General features: G+C 36.4%; 1 long non-coding RNA gene across 2 annotated transcripts in view; it reads right to left on the bottom strand.

Annotated features, from left to right (window-relative positions):
- Positions 1 to 244: 244 nt before the first annotated feature.
- Positions 245 to 9267, bottom strand: part of LOC120855503 — a 26093-nt gene continuing 17070 nt past the window's right edge. Inside the window, exon 3 of one of the 2 annotated variants that reach the window (XR_005719255.1) lies at positions 245 to 344. This is a non-coding gene — a long non-coding RNA (uncharacterized LOC120855503). Of the gene's footprint in view, positions 345 to 5610; positions 5986 to 9267 lie in introns of those variants that run through there. The other variant, XR_005719252.1, reaches the window with a different exon arrangement.

Below are 9267 nucleotides of genomic sequence, written 5' to 3' on the forward strand. Positions count from 1 at the left end.
TAACCAGTCCTGGGTGTTCATTGGAAGGACTGATTCTGAGGCTGAAACTCCAGTACTTTGGCCACCTCATGCAAAGAGTTGACTCATTGGAAAAGACCCTGATGCTGGGAGGGGTTGGGGGCAGGAAGAGAAGAGGACGACAGAGGATGAGATGGCTAGACGGCATCACCGACTCGATGGACATCAGTTTGGGTGAACTCTGGGAGCTGGTGATGGACAGGGAGGCCTGATGTGCTGTGGTTCATGGGTCGCAAAGAGTTGGACACGTCTGAGCGACTGAACTGAACTGAACCCTTAGGCCAACTTGAAATGCACAATATGTAAAGCTTCAGGCAGATAAAGACCTAGAAAAAATATTTTTTAAACCCTTACATGCTTCTATATATACATGTAACAAACTCATATTAAATATTTTTCTAACGTGAATTTAGTAATTTAGTAATAATCCCACATCATTCCAGTCCTCCTGCTTACCATTTATTTTGGTTTTAGAAATGGTAAAAAATTCATCAAGTTTTATATATATATATATATATATATACACACACATATATATATACATATAAATAAACAACATGCACATATGTTTATATATTCACAAAGTAAAAAAATAAGCAATAAAAAGTATACAATAAAAAATACATCTTATGTGTATTCCTAATGTTACTATCCAAACGCAGTCACTCTTAATGGTTTCTTACATATCCTTAAGACTGTCTATGCAGATATCAAACACACAGACAAAAAATATGTATGTGTGTTCTCTCTCCAATTAAAAAAAAAATTTTACAAACTGTTCTACATTTTGTATTTATCACTGTATCTTAGAGACTATTCCATATTACTACAGAGGTATCTGCCTCATAAAATTTTTTTTTTTATTGAAAGCACAGAATAAAACATTTTCAGGGCTTAGGGGAAATTACTTTTGAGGAAGGCTCACTAGATACTCTGAGATTACTATAATAAGAAAAACTTGAAGGAGACATTCATTTATTCATTCCTTCACTTAGTCATTCACCATGATTAGAATATTTAACAGCTATGGGGAACTTACTGGGTATTAGAAGTATAAAAATGAATTAGAAATCACTTCTACCTTCTAGGAGTCATAGGCTATTAGGAAATATACCCATATAAACAATTCAGCAATCATAATACCATATGATGTGATGTTATGCTATACACTGGCAACACAAAGAAGTAATTAACTCTATTTGTACCAGGAACAAATGTTAAGCATTCATGGGTATTATCTCATATAAAACTTACCACAACCCTATTACATGCCTGCAGGGGTTCTTTATTAGTCAAGACTTTATTAAAAGTCCCCACAGTTGAGAGATTGAGCAAAAGTTGCCTTGCTATATATTTACCAGTAAATCAATCACTTATAAAATTAGTCATTAGATATCCTTCCTTACATAACACCTTTCTGTTCCTATTAGCCTGTTTGAAAATTCACTCCAAACTGTTTGCAAAATGAAATTGCAAATTTCTTGCAAAAGATGTAGGACTTTCATGAAGTCTTGGAAAGTAATAATGGAGAATTGCACAGATTACAAGCAAAACCACAGATGAAAATAAGAATGTTGTGGAAGTATACTAGTTAATAACTGAAGAGAAATTCCAAAAGGGTAGTGGCATTTCACAAGAAAGTGATTTGAATGGAAAAGAAAAGTAAAATATCTGTTTTATGTATCATGGTGGTGGTGGTGGTGGTTTAGTCGCTAAGTCTTGTCCGACTCTTGTGACCCCGTGGACTGTAGCCCACCAGGCTCCTCTGTCCATGGGATTTTTCAGGTAACCTAAGGCAAACCCTATAGCAGGTATACAAAAGATAACAGTGGTACCAATAAGCACAGGACTATGCAAAATCATCAAATCAAAAGGAAGAGAGCAAGAAAAAAAGAAGAAAGAAACAAGGAAATTACAAACAGCCAGAAAACAATTAACAAAATCCAACAATAAGTCGATACTTAAACCAATAATTACTTTAAATATAAAAGACTAAATTATCTAATGAAAAGACATAGAATGTCTTGGGACTGCCCTGGCAGTCCAGTGGTTAAGATTCCATGCTTCCACTGCAGGGGCCACAGATTTCATTGCTGGTTGGGGAACCAAGATCCCGCATGCTACCCCCTAAAGACATAGAGTGTCTGAATGGATTAAAAAAACAAGACCCAACTATATGCTGCCTATAAGAGATTCACTGAAGCTCTAAGGAAACAGACTAAAAGTGAAGAGATGGGAAAATGTATTCTTTGTAAATGGAAACCAAAAGAAAGCAGGAGTAAGCTATACTTCCCCTGGAGGAGGAAATGGCAACCCATTCCAGTATTCTTGCCTGAAAAATCCTCATGGACAGAGGAGCCCGGCAGGCTACAATCCATGAGGTCACAGAGTCAGGCACGACTGAGCAACTGAGCACAAGCACAAAGCTCTATTTCAATCAGATAAAACAGGCTTTAAGGCAAAGATGTATAAGAAGAAAAAAGGAAGGTCATTATATAGTGATAAAGGGGTCAATCGAAAACAGGATGTAATATTTGTAAATATTTATGCATCCAAAATAGGAGGAGCACCTAAATATATAAAGCAAATACTATCAGGCCTGAAAGAAATAACAACATAATAATAGTAAAATAATCCTTTTAAACAATGGATAGGTAATCCAGACAGAAAGTCAATAAGGAAACACTGCATTTCCTACATTATACCAGGTGACTTTACTGATGAATTCTACCAAACATTTAAAGAAGAATTAATACCAATCCTTCTCAAACCTTTCCAAAAAATAGAAAAAGAGGGAACACTTTCAAATTCATTTAATGAGGCTATTACCCTGATACCAAAATCAGACAAAGATGCTACAAGAAAAGAAAATTACAAATCAATATCCCTGATAAATATACATGCAAAAATCCTCAACAAAATATTGGCAAATCAAATTTAACAATATACTAACAGGACCATATACAATAATGAAATAAGATTTATTCCAGGGATGTAAGGATGACTCATAATATGCAAATCAATCAATTTGATATATCTCATTAACAAAATGAAGGATAAACATTATATGATCATGTAGAAAAAGCATTTACAAAATTCAACATCTATTCATGATAAAAAACTTCAAACAAAGTCGGTATGGAAGGAATGTACTTCAACAAAGTAAAGGTCACTAAGATAAACTTCCAGCTAACATCATACTTGATGGCAAAAAACTGAAAAGTTTTACTTTAAGATCAGAAACAAGCAAAGGATGCCTACTCTTGTTACTTTAACTCAACATAGTACTGGAAGTCCCAGCCAGAGCAATTAGGCAAGGAAAAGAAAGAAAAGGCATTCAAATTGGAAAGGAATATGTAAAATTGTCTTTACTTGCAGATGACATAATATTATATATAGAAACCCTCAAGGACTCTAACAAAAAAACTGTTAGAATTAATAAATGAATTCACCAAAGTTGCAGGATACAAACTCAATATGTAAGCATTAATTGTATTAAAAACACTGACAATGAGCTATACAAAATGGAAAATATCAAAACAACATGACTTAGTTTCATCAAAAGAATCAAAATATCCAGGAATAAATTTAACCAAAGAAAAAAAAAGTCTGTATACTAAAAACTATAAAATATTGATGAAAGAAATAAATGGAAAGTTATTCTGTGCTTACAGATTGGGACAATTAATATTCTTAAAATGTTCTTCATACTACCTAAAGAAATCTCAAATTCAGTACAATCCCTACAGAATTCCAATGACATTTTTTGTAGAAATAGAATGAATAATTCTAAAATTCATATGTAATCACAAAAGACCCCAAACAGCCAAAGCAAACTTGAGAAAGAACAAAGCTGTAAGTATTACATATTCTGATTTTAAACTATATTACAAAAGTATAGTAATCTAAACAGTATGGTTTTGTTATAAAAATAGACACATAGCTCAAAGGGACAGAATAGAGCCCAGAAATAAATTCATGCATATTTGGTTAATTAATTTATAACAAAGGAGCCAAGAATACACAATGGGGAAAAATAGTCTCTTCAATAAATGGTGTTGGGAAAGCTGGACAAGAATGAAATGAATGAATGAAATTGGACCCCTATCTAACATTATACACCAAAATGAATTCAGAATGGATTAAAGACTAGAGTGTAAGACCAGAAATCATAAAGTTCCTAGCAAAAAGCATTGGGAGTAAGCACTTTGACATCAGTCTTGGTGATAATTTTTTGGATTTGTCACCAAAAGCAGAAGTAACAAAAGCAAAAATAAACAAGTGAGACTACATGTAACCAAAAAACTTCTGTACTGCAAAGGAAACAAGCAGTATGAAATGCCCACTTATAAAATGTGAGAAAATATTTGCAAATCATATATGTGATAAGGGATTAATATCCAAAATATATAAAGAACACACAATTCAACAAAAAACTACAAATAATCCAATTAAAACGTATATAGAAGAACTGAATAGATAATTTTCTAAAGGCAAAAGTATATAAAAAGGTGTTCAGTATCAGTAATCATCAGGGAAATGCAAATCGAAACCACAATGAAATATCACCTTACACTTGGTAAAATGGTTATCAAACCAACAAGTGGTGGTGAGGATGCAGAGAAATGAGAACATTTGTGCACTGTGGGTGGGACTGCAAATTTGTGCAGCCAGTAATATGGAGGTTGCTCAAACAATAAAACTAGAACTACCATATGACCTACCCATCCTACTTCTGGATATATATCCAAATGAAATTAAAATAGGATATCAAAGATACACCTGTTGAATTATATGTCATTCCAGCATTATTCACAATAGTCAAAATATGGAAACAGCCTAAGTGTCCATAAACAGATGAAAGAATAAAGAATGGATAAAGAATATGTAGCATGGACTTCACTGGTAGTCCAGCGGTAAGAATCTGCCTGCCAATGCAGGGGACATGGGTTCGATCCTTGGTATGGGAAGATTCCAGACATAGCAACTAAGTCTGTGGGCCGCAACTATTGAGCCCAAGCTCTAGAGCCTGCAGACTGTAACTACAGAAGCCTGTGCACCTAAAGCCCATGCTCCACAGTGAGAAGTCACTGCAGGGAGAAGCCCATGCACAGCAACTTACAGAGTAGCACCAACTCGCCCCAACTAGAGCAAGCCCTCAGGCAGCAAGGAAGACCCAGCACAGCCTAAATAAGTTTTTAAATGATGTGGCATACATACACACACACACAGAGTTCAGTTCAGTCACTCAGTCCTGTCCAACTCTACGCGCTGCGGCACATCAAGCTTCCCTGTCCATCACCAACTCCTGGAGCTTGCACAAACTCATGTACATCAAGTCAGTGATGCCACCCAACCATCTCATCTTCTGTCGTCACCTTCTTTCTCCTCCTGCCCTCAATCTTTCCCAGCATCAGGGTCTTTTCCAATGAGTCAGTTCTTCGCATCAGGTGGCCAAAATATTGAAGCTTCAGCATCAGTCCTTCCAATGAAGATTCAGAACTGATTTCCTTTAGGACTGACTGGTTTCATCTCCTTGCAGTCCAAGGGACTCTCAAGAGTCTTCTCCAACATCACAGTTCAAAAGCATCAATTCTTTGGCGCTCAGCTTTCTATTTGGTCTATCTCTCACATCCATACATGACTACACAGTGAACTATTACTCAGTTGTGAGAAAGAAGGAAATCATTTTATTCGTGACAATATGGGTAGACTTTGAGGACACTGTGCTAAGTGAAATCTATCAGACAGAAAAAGACAAATACTGTATTGTTATCACTTATCTCTGGGTTGGGAAGATCCTCTGCAGAAGGAAATGGCTACCCACTGCAGTATTCTTGCCTGGGAAATCCCATGGACAGAGAAGCCTGGAAGGCTACAGTCCACACAGCCACAAAGAGTTAGATGTGACTGTTTTCCAACAACATCTGCTCCCTCTATGTTTCATGTATCACTTATATGTGGAATCTTTAAAAAAAAAAAAAAAGAAACACGGAGAAGCTGAGTAAAGAAAAGTTGTTGCCAGGGCCTGAGGGTGGGGAAAATAGAGAGACGTTAGTAAAAGTATACAAACTTTTAGCTATAAGATTAATAAACTCTGAGGATCAAACGTAAAACATGGTGACTATAGCTGGTAACTGGTTTAAAAAAAAAAACTTCAAGTAAATTTTAAAATCTAATTGGTTTTATTTAATATAAGGCAATTCATCAATTGGATAGGACCCCATCTAGCAACTAATGGGCTTCCCAGGTGGTACAGTGGTAAAGAATCTGCCTGCCAAGCAGGAGTCGCAAGAGACGCAGGCTTGATCCCTGGACTGGGAAGGTGCCCTGGAGAAGGAAATGGCAACCCATTACAGTATTCTTGCCTGGAAAATTCCATGGACAGAGTCTGGCAGGCTACAGTCCACAGGGTCACAAAGCGTCAGATACGACTGAACACCAGCACAGACCCGGCTCTGGCTGCCTCTTGAACATCATCTCTCCCCAGTGGGGCGGGGTTATTCTGAAGGATACAGTGCAAGAAAAGAAGAAAAAAAAGAAGCCATCTAGCAATTAAAAGAGTGCTTTGAGGAGTTGTATGAAATGGAGGGTTACAAGGCAGCAGGCAGCCTTGGAGGGTTATAGGCAGCAGGAGAGTGGGGCAAGAAGGTATTAGCAAAAGAACAGAAAAGATTGTCTCTGTCCAGGCCACCTTTTTGGGTGGGTGGGAGAGGAAACAGCAGGCGTCTTTATCCTGTAATATCAGACCAACTGTTTTAAAGGTCACATTTCTGTGGAATGCTAAAACTGCAATTACAGACATACCTCAGAGATATTGTGTGCTCAGTTCCAGACTACCACAATAAAGCAAATATTGCAATTAAGTGAGTCACATGAAACTTTTGTTCATCCAGTGTACATGAAAGTTAGGTTTACGCTATACCATAGTCTATTAAGGGTTTCCCTAGTGGCTCAGATGGTAAAGAATCTGCCTGCAATGAGGGAGACCTGGGTTCGATCCCAGAGTTGGGAAGATTCCCTGGAGGAGGGCATGGCAACCCACTCCAGTATTCTTACCTGGAGAATCCCTATGAACAGAGGAGCCTGGTGGCTACAGTCTATGGAGTCACAAAGGGTCAGACACGACTGAGCGACTAAGCACATAGTCTGTTAAGCGTGTAATAACATTATGTCTAAAAAAAAAATGTATCTATGTTATTCATTCAATCATGTCCAACTCTTTGCAACCCCATGGACTATATAGCCCACCAGGCTCCTCTGTCCATGGAATTCTTCAGGCAAGAATACTGGAGTGCGTAGCCATTCCCTTTTCCAGGGAATCTTCCTTACCCAGGGATCAAACCTGGGTCTTCTGTATGCAGGTAGATTCATCACCATCTGAGCCACTGGGGACACAAGGTTTCCAAAAACCAACTGTCAAAATCAAAGCACAATAACATAAAGTGCAACAAAATGAGGTAGGTATGCCTGTTTCAAATTAAAGAAAAACACTCAATGTAAAAGTTGTAAGTTGACTTTTATTCAGGGACTTTACAGAGAACTATTGCCCAGGAGATAGCCTTTCAGTAATTCTTCGGGGACTACTCCAAAGACATAGGGGAGGAGCCATTATATACATGATTTGGGGGGGCTGGAAAATAAATACATGTTGACAAACATATTTCAGGTAAAAGATGACTGCTAATTACAAAGAACAGATATCTCAAGTTAATAATTTTGATGCTTTTCTGTGTATGGGAAGTTTCAAGAATTGAGGGTCATTAAAATTCTTCCTTAAATATGGATCTTATTATCTACAGGCCCAAAGCAAAAAATGTTTTATGCTGTTTCCCTCACCCCATTCCGAATCCCCTTCAAAGAGTGTACAGATGGTGTGCAACATCAGTGAGTTGCAACTTAACCCTTTCATAAATGGGGTGATGAGCCACAATCTTTGTTCTCTTTGTTCATACTTAAAAGTCTTGGATTGCTGCCTTGGGGGAAAATGACTCCATTTTGGGCCTTTTTAACTTGATGCTGTATTGCATAATCAAAATTTGCTTTGAAAGTAGAATTTAAATGTTCTCAACACACACATGCACACAAAAAATATGTGAGGTGATGGATATGTTAACTATCTAGATGGAGGGACTCATTTAAAATGTGCAGATATATCAAATCACTACAGTGTACACTTTAACTATCTTATGATTTCATTTGTCAATGATACCTCAATAAAGGTGAAAGTCTTTTGAAAAGTAAAATATCTTTCAAAAACGACCCTCTGGGGACACAGCAGCAAACTTGGGCAGGTAGTCCTTTTCCAGACTGGTTGTAAAAATGCCATAGTAGAAAGAAGGATGTTGATAGGTTCCAGAATTTTACATAATTGTTCTAAGAAAAGCCTAGGGGAGAAAAAATTGTGTTATCAGTTCTTGAATAGGAAGAAATGACAATCTGAATATGTAAGAGGGCCAGTATCATGAAAGTAGATATTCTAGGTAAGAATTGTGATTTTTTTTCTTTCCTTCTCCCATTGTTTACTCAAAATGGTTCCCTGAAAGTTGATTTGAATAATTTTATCACACACACAATGCCAAATTCCTTTCAATGCTATTGTACAGTTTTGCATTGCCATCAGCAATATATGACAGTATTTGATAATTCACAGCCATGCTAATAGTGTTGTCAAATTCTTAGATTTCTGATGGATGAGATTTGAGAAATGGTGTTCAATATTGTTTTACACTTTCTCTTATTGTGAGTAAGCATGATTATCCTTTCATTTGTTTAAAAGATATTATCTTTTTTTATGAACTGTATATTGTGATTTTTGTCCATTTTCCTGTCATGGTTTAGCTCTCATTTTCTGTTTATTTAAATCAACCCTTTGTCTGTGGCACAGCGGCAATTATTTTCTTTTAGTTTTCATTTGTCTTTTGCTATGTCTGTAGCACAATTTTTTTTTAAATCCTTAAGTACTTAAATGTATCACTCTTAACTATCATTTCTTCTGATTTGGCTTAATAGTTAAGAACAGGCTTCTCCTAATTCAAAAGAAATTCATCTCGGTTTCTTCTGAGGTTTGTATGTTTTCATGTTTTTTGATTTTAGATCGCAAACCTATTTTGCTAATAATGCTTTCAAGTCTTTATATAGTCTTATTGATTTTCTATCTACTTGTAGCAAACTATAATTGTAGAACTTATCTATTTTTCTTTTCTAGACCGGATTTTCTATCTACTTATAGCAAACTATAATTGTAGA

The sequence above is a fragment of the Oryx dammah genome, unplaced genomic scaffold (genome assembly GCF_014754425.2).
Source record: "Oryx dammah isolate SB20612 unplaced genomic scaffold, SCBI_Odam_1.1 HiC_scaffold_28, whole genome shotgun sequence".
Classification (NCBI taxonomy): domain Eukaryota; kingdom Metazoa; phylum Chordata; class Mammalia; order Artiodactyla; family Bovidae; genus Oryx; species Oryx dammah.